The 13,488-nt window shown below is 47.5% G+C and overlaps 1 long non-coding RNA gene across 1 annotated transcript; it reads right to left on the bottom strand.

Moving 5' to 3' along the window:
• Positions 1 to 12,980: 12,980 nt before the first annotated feature.
• Positions 12,981 to 13,488, bottom strand: LOC117328296. Its single transcript, XR_004532966.1, has 2 exons — positions 13,448 to 13,488; positions 12,981 to 13,405 (listed from the first exon to the last, which is right to left on the bottom strand). It is a non-coding gene; the product is annotated as an uncharacterized LOC117328296 (long non-coding RNA).

Below are 13,488 nucleotides of genomic sequence, written 5' to 3'. Positions count from 1 at the left end.
ATAGCAATACCAGTGACAAATATACTTAATCATCATTCTTGTTTCATATCTCATGAAATCCAGGTGAGCGATACAGGCCCTCTGGGCCTCTTGTATTTATCGCGAGATTTGTCACGGAGCCGAGAGCGAAGCTATAACAACGTGCGCTGCATATAAACTACACACAGGGCCGTTGTTTACATATCGAGGATACGTGAACTTTGCCTAATAATGCTTTCATTTAAAGATATTTACAGAATATTCGCATAACACATGAACAAAATAAACATAGTTTACATTTAAATACTTAATTTTTAAATGTAGCAATATGCATACAACAAAACATCGACAAAATTTTAGATCGGTGAAGTTGACAATGTTCAAAAGCTAACCAGCAATCCGATAGACGTCCGGCAAAATCGGAATTCGAGTCTATTCCCTTTTCTTTTCTCGCCAAGTTCCAACGAATCATTTCCTTTCCTAAGGAAATACTCGGGTTTTGCCGATTCCACTCACGTTTGCGTGTATTTTTCGCAGAATCTGTCTGCGTTTTCCTAGGTCCACGCCTTCGGCGTTCCGCCATTTTGTTTGGACTGTAAAACCCGTCATTGCATTGTGGGAACTAAGTTTCAAAGAAACTTGGTCCGTCAGCCACAGTTGTTATTTTTGGGAATTCCCGGTATACTTTCATAAATGCACATTTTCTTTCAGTTTCTGATTCACAATAGCCTGTTAGGTATGTATCAAGTCCGAAAACTGTAAAAAGTTCAAAATTGATATATGTTTCTTCGTGAGTATGTGGCTTTAACACTTTCCAAATTCAAAAGATGGTGTCCGAATATTTCCTTGTACTGCGATGGCCATATACATGTTAAAGTAAAATTTGCATTGAGAATTATATACATTTTGTAGTATGATATAGCTTAGTATGATTTCAGTTGACGGTGTTCTTTTTCAAAGGTCTTTATGCAAATCTTAAGCCCCAGTCACACCGGACCTACGACCAGGCTACGACCTAGTTGCGACCGAAGAAAATCGGAATCGCAGGGAAATCGTAGCATGAGCGCACGACTAGTCGCAGTGGTCGTGGGTGATCGCACGCGCAAAATCAGTCGCAGCAAGGTCGATGGTCATGTTCAAAACTTCTGACCTGCGATTCTAAATCGCAAGTGGTCGCAGAACGGTCGTACCACCAGTCGCACATGAACGCAGGACCAGTCGTGCATGATCGCGGGCCAAGTAGTCGCAAATTGGTCGTGCCACTCTACGATTGGTGGTACCACCGATCGTACGACCTCACAATTGGTCGTACGATCAGTCACGACCTGTCCCGAGTGTTTGCACGACCTTACGATCGGTCGCACCACCAGTCTTTACCTCGCAAACCACTTCCCTGGGTACAGGTAACAAAATGGCGGATATACAAGCAATGTTGTTACTGCAGCATCACTACGGCGTCGAAACCAACGAGCGAGAAGTACTGGGTACTGGGTGCGTCCCTGGATCGAGAGGCGGTTCGATTACGCCAATCTAATGGTGACGAGTGACTGATCGTGCGAGCAATCGCAGGTTGCCACGACTGATCGTGCGAGCAATCGCAGGTTGCCACGACTGATCGTGCGAGCAATCGCAGGTTGCCACGACTGATCGTGCGAGCAGTCGCAGGTTGCCACGACTGATCGTGCGATTGGTCACTGATCGCACCACTCATCGCACGATTGCCTACGATTGCCTTCGATTGCCTACGATTGATCTTGCGATCAATCTTCTCCAATCGTAAGTCATTGCGCGACCAAGCGCACCACCAATCGTACGATGACCTACCACCAGTCGTAGGACCAATCGCAGTATGCGATCGCGAATAGACATCGCAACAAACATTGCCGATCGGTCGTAACTCGGCCAAATCGCCCCCAATCGCACGATTCAGAAATCGTACGATCTGGTGTGACTATAGCTTTACATGTTTTGCACGTGTTTTACCCTGTTTTTGTCGATATTGAGAATTGCTATCTTTTTTGTATTACCTGCTGGATGTGTTTGACAGATTGCCGTAGAAATAAAAACAAATTACAGATATGTATATAAAAAACCTAATATGATAGAAAAGACAAGAGCAACATATGACATAAGCCATATATTTCCATGGACATATTTGAATAAATCTAAGCGGGTAAGTGTTCACAGGACAGAGTACATGGTTAGCACATATGGTTCATCCCATACTGGTTGTACCTTCGGGGATACGCCAGTATTGCGGCTTTCGTTCTTCACATAGACCAAGTCACCTTTAAGGTATTGGTATTCCAAGCTGCGTATGTCGTACAACCTTTTCTGTCTTACCGTCCCGGGTCGCAGCAATTTCCTGGCCAATGATTCCGTTAAGGCTTTCCCATGCTGCAGCCTTTCCATGTGTGTAGGTGCTGTAAACTCCTCCCGCAAAGCTTCTGGTTCTTTAAAGAACAGGTCATGTGGCGCATGGACTTCGCGTTACAGCATCATCAAATTGGGAGTAAAACCGGTTGCTGGATGTGGTGTGCTCCGGTATGCTGCCATTAGTAATGGAATTTTCCCATCCCAGTGTTTCTGTCCTTCCTACATGCAAGATCTAATCATTTGAAGCATAGTCCTGCTGAAACGCTCAACCTGACCGTTAGAGGAGAGGTGATAAGGTGTTGATTGAGTTTGAGCAACACCTAGGAGACGGCATACCTCACGGAACAATCCACTCTGGAAACGGCCTTGATCTGCGTGTATCTCCAGCGGGGCACCAAACCGAGAAATAAACTCCATAACTAGTTTCTTTGCAGTTGCTTTGCTATCCTGGTTTGGTATGGCGTAGGCCTCCACCAAATTTAGTGAATTGGTCAATGATAACCAATATGTACTTATTTCCAGATTCACTGATGGGAAAAGGCCCACATACATCAAGCTGAACACGATCCATCGGAGCACCGCTGATAAATGTTTGAAGTGGTGCCCGCTTAGCCTTAGTGTCCTTTTTAGCTGATCCACATTGCCTTGCTTGACACGTTCCAAGGTCCTTTTCTCTCCTTGATGCCCAGAATAGACCGCTTCATGACACAACTTCAGCACTTTTGCCTGCAGATGTCGCGGAACCAGCAGTCGCAGTGACTTCTGGTCCCCATCCTCAATCCATTCATTGTAAATGATCCTGTCGACAATTCGCATCTGGGGCAGCAGCAAGCATCGTCTAAGAGCAGGGCTATGGGAATGGGCTTCTTCCTTGGATAGGATCCGCTCACCTGAAATGACCTGGTGTAGTAACTCTATGTCCTCGTCATCTCTCTGTGCTTCGTGCATTTCTAGAGGGCTCATTATCTCCATCCAATTACATCCAATTCCCTCTTTGCGGCGCTTGTTGTCGGACTTCTTGGTTTCTCTTGTCACACATCGTCTCATTGCAATGGGAATAACGTCATCAACGTCACTCACAAACCTTTCCCAAGACGTCTGCAACTTTGAACAATGTGGACACTCCCACATGGCAAGGAAGCCACTGATGCGCCCGCGAAGTAGCGGTCACAAGAGCTCTCATTAGGGCGTCTTGAAAGAGCGTCAGCATTATTGTGTTGCTTTCCCGCGCGATGTTGAATGGTAAAAGAAAACTGACTCAATTCCTCCAACCATCTTGATAGTTGACCCTGAGGAGATTTAAAACGAAATAGCCAAGCCAGACTGCTGTGATCTGTCCGCAGAAGGAATTTTCTGCCAAGCAGATAGTGCCTGAAATTATGACAGAAAGCCACAACGGCCAGCAGCTCTCTTCGGGTAACACAATACTTCTCATGGGCTGGTGTCAATCGTCTGCTTGCGTAGGAAATAACCTTCCCGAATCTGCGAGAATACAGCACCAATACTCTGGTTAGACGCGTCTGTGTCTAGAATAAAGAGACTGTCTTCCTCTGGATGTGATAGCGTGCTTTAAGTTCTGGAAGGCGTCGGCTTGTTTTTTACCCCATTCGAATCCAGCACCTTTTTTCATTAGGTCATACAGATGGACCGCAATCTCGGCGTAACCTAGAGCAAAACGCCGGTAGTAGTTGGTGAATCCCAAGAAGGATTGTAGTTCCCGTACAGTCGTTGGGGTTGGCCAATCCACTACATCTGATACAAGCTTTGGATTGGTAGAAATTCCCTCTTCACGTATCACATGGCCAAGAAACAGGACTTCTGCACTTCTTTGCTTTCAACTTCAATCCGTAGGATCGAAACCTGGTTAAAACCTGACGAAGGTGATGAAGATGTTCGTGAACATCTTTGAGGCAACAATCACATCATCTATGTAGGCCTCGTAGAACTAGTTCCATGGTTCTTTGGAAAATTGATGGGGTATTACAGAGCCCAAACGGCATCCTTGTATACTCGTACAGACCTTGTTTGGTTACGAACGCTGTCTTAGATCGATCTCGCTCATCTACTTCGACCTGATGGTATCCACTCATGAGGTTTAACGTTGATAACACGGTTGTCCCACTTAAAGTGTCTAGGCATTTCTTAATCTTCGGTAAGGGATATGCGTCTTCGACACTCTCGGTAGTCAATACACCATCTAACTGTGCCATCCTTTTTACGGACTAATAGTGATGCCTATTCAGAACTGGATGGAACGACAGCTCCAGCTTTGAGCAATTTCTCAAAATGTCCATCCTCATCCTCCTCACCTTGGAATCCAATAGGGGTACGTCTTGCTGGTTGCCTCATGGGTGATGAATTCTCAATGACAGTGCGATATTTAACACCACTGAAGTTCCCAAGATCATAATCGTCTTTGGCAAAGATGTCCTGAACTCCCATAAAAGATGTTGCAATTCCTCACATTTATCTTGATCCAAGTCTTTCGATGTTTCCTTATACAAACTTCGTAAATGTGGTGGCATGTCAGGGTTATGGTCTGTGACTTTTACTGATGTAATATCTATAGTTGGTTGAATATCATCATTGTCTCCGGTTTTATTTTCTTTAGTAATGTCCACTTCCTCTATTTTCCCAAGATAGGTGCCCTGCTTCAGTGTTATGTCACAATCCTTTAAGTTAAGAACTCGAACAGGCACCGTCTCAGTCAACTGAATAAGACAAAATCCAACGCGAATGAGAAACAGCATCTAGTACCCCGGCATGATTTTGAACAGGTGTCGCCAATAGCCCAAGTATAATCTTCTGGCATGAAGCTTGCAAGATGTCAATCCCTAGAAGTAGATTTTGCCTGATAGGCGCTATATAAACTGACCACTTCTTAGCTTCTTGCCCAATTTGAAGTGTCGCAGTGACATATCCCAGGGCTGTCATATCTGCACCCTCTTCTGCAATCATCAGACGAGCTTGTCTTGGTTTCTGAGGAATAATGCCAAGTGTTGATGCTAGCTCTTCACAGATTACAGCCGCATCAGCACCTGTATCAATAACTCCATCAACTAAAGTTTCATTCACCTTTCCCGGTACAACAATGCTTTTCTCCTTATTGTTTATTCACGTAATGTTTGTTTGGTTCCATATAGGAGAGGGGCTGCGATTTCGCGATATTGGACTTGGGGACCTTGACCTGCTACCAGATCTACAGTCTTTCCTGAAATGTCCTACTCCACACTGGAAACAAGCTTTATCTGAAGATGGCAATCTGTTTCGCTCGACTTGTTGGACCCTAGACCGGCATTCCAGTGAACTATTTTTTTACGATGGATTCAAAAAGTCTTGCTTCTAATGCTTGCACACTTGGTGAATTAGACAACTCTATTCGTTGTGTACACAACACTTCGTTGCCCTCTTTGATGACATCTTCATCTGCCCAAGACACCCTTCGTGACCGTCCTCCTCGCCGTTCCTCTTTGTCTCTCCCTACAGTGGCTCGGAAGTTGTGCTCCTGCGCAGTCACAAGTTCGATTGCTGCGTTTAATGTCTGGGGCTTCTTATTTAACACTTCATAGGCCACTCTGCTATTTTTATATCCCTTGAGAAATGCTTCTGCAGGTTAACCCCAGGGTATGCCAATGTAACGAGGCGCCGCACTTCTTCCCCAAACTCGTCATTATTGAATTATTTTGACGAAGTTAATGCAGTTTATTTCTGGCTGTAGTAGGATGATCTCTTCTACCAAAACGCTTTACCAAGGTTTCTTTCAAATTGGTATAATTCCTCTGGCAGAGAACAGACATACCACATCGCATTTCTGTTCAAGATTCGAACAGCCGGTCAACTCTCTCATTGTCAATCCGGCCATGCCTTTCTGCTAGACGCTCAAATGGCACCAGGAAAAGTTTTATGTCCTCCTTTTCCTCATTCTGTGGTAGTTTAGTTTAAGGACCTTTATTAGCACTTCTGGACGTACCTAAAAACGTTGAAGGTGCTGGTGTACTTTGCCTTGGCGGGAAATATGATGCGTTAAATGTCTCTGGAGGCATTTGGCTAGCACTAATGCCTGGCGAGGTCACATTCCCATTTAAATAAAGCTTGCTATCTCTTATCTCCTCAATAACTCAGAGTTCCTCTACAAAATGGTGTGATGGTTGTTGTCGTTGAATGTCAGCATTCATGTTACTTTCAACCATCATCTTCTCCCAAGCCTCGCTCTGAGCTCTTAGGTGTTATGGATTCTTATCCTTTATTTCTCCATCGTTTCATGAAATATGTCCATTTGTAATTTTATTTGCGTATCAAATGACTTCATAATAATTTCCATCATGCTTTCCGCTGCTGTATCACCATCAATTTTTGGATCTTGCTGTTGTAGATCCTTTTCAGCAGTTTCCTCTTCCGCCATTTTGATCTTGCTGATTAAAAGCTAAAAGTTCCTGGGGGTCAACGCAAATGGCATTCCTTATAGCACTCCTTCACAATGTCTAACTCTAATTTATGGAGCCATTTTCTTCCCAAAAGTTCACCTGGGTGTAAGCCGTCTGATAATAGTTCAAAGTGATACCGCACCTTATTTTTCTTTCACCCCTACACCTACAGACACCTATATGCCACCAATGACACATACAAATACTCCTTTTTTCCACACACAATAACAATGGAACCTCCTCCCGGTGGCAGCAGTACAATGCACTACACTAGAGATCTTCAAGGCACATATACACAATGCAGCCCTTGATGATCTCAAACACACACCGTAAACACACCCTCATAATGTTTTTATCTTATAGTTTCCACTAAAAAAATCTAAAAAAAACTCTCACTGTACCCAAATACCTGCACTTTTTTACTTCTTTTGAAGAGCATGTGCAACGATCCTTCCATTGGCCGTAATCGTCATTTTTGACGGAGGCTGAACAACGAAAGAAGAAGAGTCTCGAAGGTCAGCGTTGAACTTAAGGGTATTACAACCAAGATCTCTATTCAACCCTTCAATTTTCCTGTTGAGAAAGTTTACTTGGTTGATTACTTCCTCATCAGCTGAGAGAAAATCAGTCGGGCATGGATGTCCTTTAAAGTTTAACATCATTATAGGTGCTTACGGAATATACAGGTACATCGATAAACTTAATCTTGTACTGTTGTTGAAGCAGAAAATCTCTGGCTGATAGATATTGCTTAATAATTTTTTGGGATGTTTTCACACAGGAATTCTGCACTTCAATGAACTTTCCGGCTCATTTGGTTATATCACACATTGCTGCCCAAAATTAAACAAGTAATGGCTTACCAAACCTCGATTTCAAAATCGGGACTTGCTTGTGTAGTGAGTTGTCAAGTGCTGATGATGTTGCTCCTCCTTTGCAAATTAATTGGAGGAGAGGTAACTCTTTCCGAGAATCAGAAATTGATTTAATCTCTTACCTTTCCTATCTGAGACCAATACTGGAGTAAGACATGGTTCGAATGATGGATATTCGAGCCGGTGGTCGTGGACGAAGTCAAGCATGTCTCTCTCGTACCTCTACAAAATTCAAATGTGGTGATCGCAGTGAACACCACATACGATAATGTCAAAACGAAAGAAAAAAAAATTCTATCAAAAACAATTTGAATGAAAAAGTTGAATTATAACTACTAGCAAATATTGATAACAAAAAGAGATACATAAACAAGTTTCTTCATGTACCAACTCACAATACCAGGAGAAGTCTACGGTCCACATGCAGGTATGACGAGCACGACATGAAAATATATCTGCTTCCGATGATCAAATCGACCTCTTCGTGAGATAAATTACCTCTCTTCGTCAGTTTGATGAAGATCCCACTTCTGACATCAGTTGTTGTGCCAGGATGATGCGTTAAGTGCTATTAGATAATGACACAGAGCTTGGCTCACGTTTAAGCGCGGCAAACTCTGCAACAACAACGGAAGTAATCTATAACACGACAATATAAGACACGGAGAGCCGGGTCCAATTATCCGGAATGTCACTAATATTCGACCCGGGTAGAAAATATCCGGAAACGTTTGTATAACACCATTATTATAGAGGTTTACAGGCAAATAAGAGCTCACGAGAACTCGGACAGTAACTCTGACATTTACAGTGGACATGGGAACCCCACCTGAAAAATGCCCGTTTTTTCACCCGTAGTCCTTCAGTAGGTGAACATAATTTGTTGTTCAAGTCTTTAAGACATTACTTTTTATTCTCGAATATAGGAAAGACATATTCCATAAGTTAAGTACTCAAGAAAACACCTACAAGCCTCAGAAACACATTTTCGTTAGGGACTTTGTTTAATTAAAACAGCAGCTGATTGACTGATTTAGTTATTAGGAGTCCTGGAAGCGAAAATGATTTAAGCCACATCGGTAAGCCATGTTACTCCTGTTAAGTTGTGGGAATGGAACAACTGGTTCGCTTGTTGTCGGTATAATGTGCCCGCTGACGAGTCTTGCTGGGTGACTGTCGGCGGTGTGGCTGCTGGGTGTCTATCGGCGGTATAGCTGCTGGGTGTCTGTCAGCGGTATGGCTGCTGGGTGTCTGTCGGCAGTATGGCTGCTGGGTGTGTGTCAGCGGTATGGCTGCTGGGTGTCTGTCGGCAGTATGGCTGCTGAGTGTCTGACGGCGGAATGGCTGCTGGGTGTCTGTCGGCAGTATGGCTGCTGGGTGTGTGTCAGCGGTATGGCTGCTGGGTGTCTGTCGGCAGTATGGCTGCTGAGTGTCTGACGGCGGAATGGCTGCTGGGTGTCTGTCGGCGGTTTGGCTATCTGTCGGGGGTACTGCTGCTTGCTGTCTGATGGCGGAATGGCTGCTGGGTGTGTGTCAGCGGTATGGCTGCTGGGTGTCTGTCGGCAGTATGGCTGCTGGGTGTCTGTCGGCGGTATGGCTGTTTGCTGTCTGATGGCGGAATGGCTGCTGGGTGTCTGACGGCGGAATGGCTGCTGGGTGTCTGTCGGCGGTATGACTGCTGGGTGTCTGTCGGCGGTGTGGCTGCTGGGTGTCTGTCGGCGATAAGACTGCTAAGTGTCTGTCGGCGGTATGACTGCTGGGTGCTGTCGGCGGCATGGCTACTGGGTGTCTGTCGGTAGTATGGTTGCTGGGTGTCTGTCGGTAGTATGGTTGCTGGGTGTCTGTCGGCAGTTTAACTGCTGGGTATCTGTCGGCGGTATGCATCGGTGAAGAAGCATTAGAAACTAGCTATGCATCAGTTCTGCGCTATGACAAGAAGGGAAACTCAAACATACCAGACTCCTCAAACACACACTACACGCATGAATCATCCATTTCGACTCATACCCAATCCACGTCCCTACCGTACCTTACTGGTGTCAGTACCCACACATACCCAATCCACGTCCCTACCGTACCTTACTGGTGTCAGTACCCACACATACCCAATCCACGTCCCTACCGTACCTTACTGGTGTCAGTACCCACACATACCCAATCCACGTCCCTACCGTACCTTACTGATGTCAGTACCCACACATACCACGTCCCTACCGTACCTTACTGGTGTCAGTACCCACACATACCCAATCCACGTCCCTACCGTACCTTACTGGTGTCAGTACCTTGGTTTTTTCCCTATCCTTTTGTGCCCAAACTTTTTTTACTTCTGTCCCCCCTTTTTTCGGGGTTCTCGGGGGTTCTCCAAATCCACCCCCGGGAAGGGGGGGGGGTTCCCCCAAAATTTTTTCACTTTGGGGGGTGTCGTCCCAAATTTTTGGGCCCTTTGGTGTAGTCCCCTCTTTTTGGGGGAAAGGGTTTTCTGGGGGGAATCCCTTTTGCGGTTTTGGGGGTTCGGGCAGATCTCGGGTTTTCCTAGGGTGGGGGATTCCCACAAGGGGGGGGTTCTCGGCGGAATCCTTTCCCGGGGGCCCGGTAAATTTTCGCCCGGGGTTCGGTGTCGTCCCAAAGACCAATCCGGCTATTCCCTTTGTTCGGCCCTACTTTCGTCTAATTTTTTGTCGGGAAAAATTTCTTTGTCCAGGAACTCGGGGTTCGTCCACACTAAAACAAGCTACGACTTCTGGTGGGGCAAAAAAAAACTCCCTCCCAACTTCAAAACCCACTAACCTAACACCCGCCCTCCCCAACCCTTTCCCTAACAACCAATTTGGGTCTACCCAACCCCCAAACCCTCCCCCCTTTTTTGGGGGCAACCCCCAAACCCCACCCCCCAAATTTTTTTCCCCCAAAAAACCCCAAACCGTCCCTCCGTATTTATGATGTCAGCCCAACCCCCAACCACCCCTCCCCCTACTTTTTCAACCCAAAACCCAACCCCCTCCCCCTTAGGTGTCGTACCCACACATAACCAAACCCCCCTACCTTCCCTTGGGGAAAACCCCAAAAACCCCCCCACGCCCCTCCCGTTTCGGGTCCCCCCACCAACCCAAAAGCCCCTACCGTATTTTATGTTCAGTACCCACACATACCCAACCCCCCTACGCCCTTTTACGGGTGTCAACCAACCCCCATCCCCCACCACTTTTCGACAACCCCCCACTCCCAATTTCCACCCCCCCCCCCCGTTTCCCCCGGGTGTCAGCCCAAAAAACCCAACCCCCCCCCCTACCTACGGGGGGGGGGGGGGGGGTTTTTTTTTCATCCCCCCAATACCACCTTTCCCCCAAAAATTTCCCCCCACCACCCCCCTCCTCCCTTTTTTTCAACCCACAAACCCAATCACCCCCCTTTACCGACCTTAGGGGGGAACCCCACATCCCAATCCCGCCCCATCCCTTACTTTTCCCCCCAAAAACCCACCCCCCCCTCCCCTTTTTAAAACCCCAAAACCCCAAATCCACCCCCCCCTTTTTGTCAGTACCCACCAACCCAATCCACGTCCTCCTACCTTACGTTGTCAGTACCCAACCCCCAACCCCCCTACCGACCTACTGGGGGTACCCACACACCCCAAACCCCCCCGTACCTTATGGTGTCAGTACCAAAAAAACCCCCCTCCCCTTTACTTTTTAACCCAAACCAAAACCCCCCCACCCCTACCTATTTTTGGGTGCTCCCCAACCCCCCCCAACCCCCCTCCCCTGGTGAAAACCCCCCAAACCCCCCTCCCCCCCATTTGGTGTCAGTCCCCACAATACCCAACCACGCCCCTTTCCCCTATTTTGGGAAAAAACCCCCAACCCCCCCCCTTTTACCTATTTTGGGTCAACCCAAACCCCCCAAATCCCTACCCCCCTTTTTTTCGCCCATACCCCCAAAACCCCCAAACCATCCCCATACCACTTTTTCCCCCCAAAATCCCCCCACGTCCTCCCGTCACCATACCCAAATCCAATCCCTCCCCCTCCCTTTTTTATCCCCAAAAAATCCCCAACCACTTTCCCCCCACCCTTTCATACCCCCCTCCAAAAACCACTCCTGTCCTTGGGGTTACCCCCCAACCCAATCCAGTTTACCAACTACTTTTCAGTCCCCACTACCAACCACTCCCCCGCCTTACGATTCGCCCATCCCCACCAATCCCAACCCCTTCGGGGTTTTGTCCCAAAACCCAACCCCCCCACCAATTTACGTGTCGTACCACACATCCCCAAACCCGTCCCTACCTCCCTTTATGGTGTCGTACCCAAAACCCAATCCGTCCCTACCCTTATGGTGTAGCCCACACATACCCACGTCCCCCTCCCTTGTGCGTCCCCCCCAAAAAAAACCCCCTCCTCCCCCTTTGGGGTTCCCCAAAAACCCCCAATCCACCCCCCCCTTTTTGGGCAGTACCCAACATACCCAATCCACGTCCCTACCGTACCTTACTGGTGTCAGTACCCACACATACCCAATCCACGTCCCTACCGTACCTTACTGGTGTCAGTACCCACACATACCCAATCCACGTCCCTACCGTACCTTACTGGTGTCAGTACCCACACATACCCAATCCACGTCCCTACCGTACCTTACTGGTGTCAGTACCCACACATACCCAATCCACGTCCCTACCGTACCTTACTGGTGTCAGTACCCACACATACCCAATCCACGTCCCTACCGTACCTTACTGGTGTCAGTACCCACACATACCCATACCCAATCCACGTCCCTACCGTACCTTACTGGTGTCAGTACCCACACATACCCAATCCACGTCCCTACCGTACCTTACTGGTGTCAGTACCCACACATACCCAATCCACGTCCCTACCGTACCTTACTGGTGTCAGTACCCACACATACCCAATCCACGTCCCTACCGTACCTTACTGGTGTCAGTACCCACACATACCCAATCCACGTCCCTACCGTACCTTACTGGTGTCAGTACCCACACATACCCAATCCACGTCCCTACCGTACCTTACTGGTGTCAGTACCCACACATACCCAATCCACGTCCCTACCGTACCTTACTGGTGTCAGTACCCACACATACCCAATCCACGTCCCTACCGTACCTTACTGGTGTCAGTACCCACACATACCCAATCCACGTCCCTACCGTACCTTACTGGTGTCAGTACCCACACATACCCAATCCACGGGTGTCAGTACCCACACATACCCAATCCACGTCCCTACCGTACCTTACTGGTGTCAGTACCCACACATACCCAATCCACGTCCCTACCGTACCTTACTGGTGTCAGTACCCACACATACCCAATCCACGTCCCTACCGTACCTTACTGGTGTCAGTACCCACACATACCCAATCCACGTCCCTACCGTACCTTACTGGTGTCAGTACCCACACATACCCAATCCACGTCCCTACCGTACCTTACTGGTGTCAGTACCCACACATACCCAATCCACGTCCCTACCGTACCTTACTGGTGTCAGTACCCACACATACCCAATCCACGTCCCTACCGTACCTTACTGGTGTCAGTACCCACACATACCCAATCCACGTCCCTACCGTACCTTACTGGTGTCAGTACCCACACATACCCAATCCACGTCCCTACCGTACCTTACTGGTGTCAGTACCCACACATACCCAATCCACGTCCCTACCGTACCTTACTGGTGTCAGTACCCACACATACCCAATCCACGTCCCTACCGTACCTGTCAGTACCCACACATACCCAATCCACGTCCCTACCGTACCTTACTGGTGTCAGTACCCACACATACCCAATCCACGTCCC

Source organism: Pecten maximus, chromosome 5 (genome assembly GCF_902652985.1).
Source record: "Pecten maximus chromosome 5, xPecMax1.1, whole genome shotgun sequence".
NCBI classification, from domain to species: Eukaryota; Metazoa; Mollusca; class Bivalvia; order Pectinida; family Pectinidae; genus Pecten; species Pecten maximus.
This window is presented reverse-complemented; position numbering and strand designations above follow the sequence as displayed.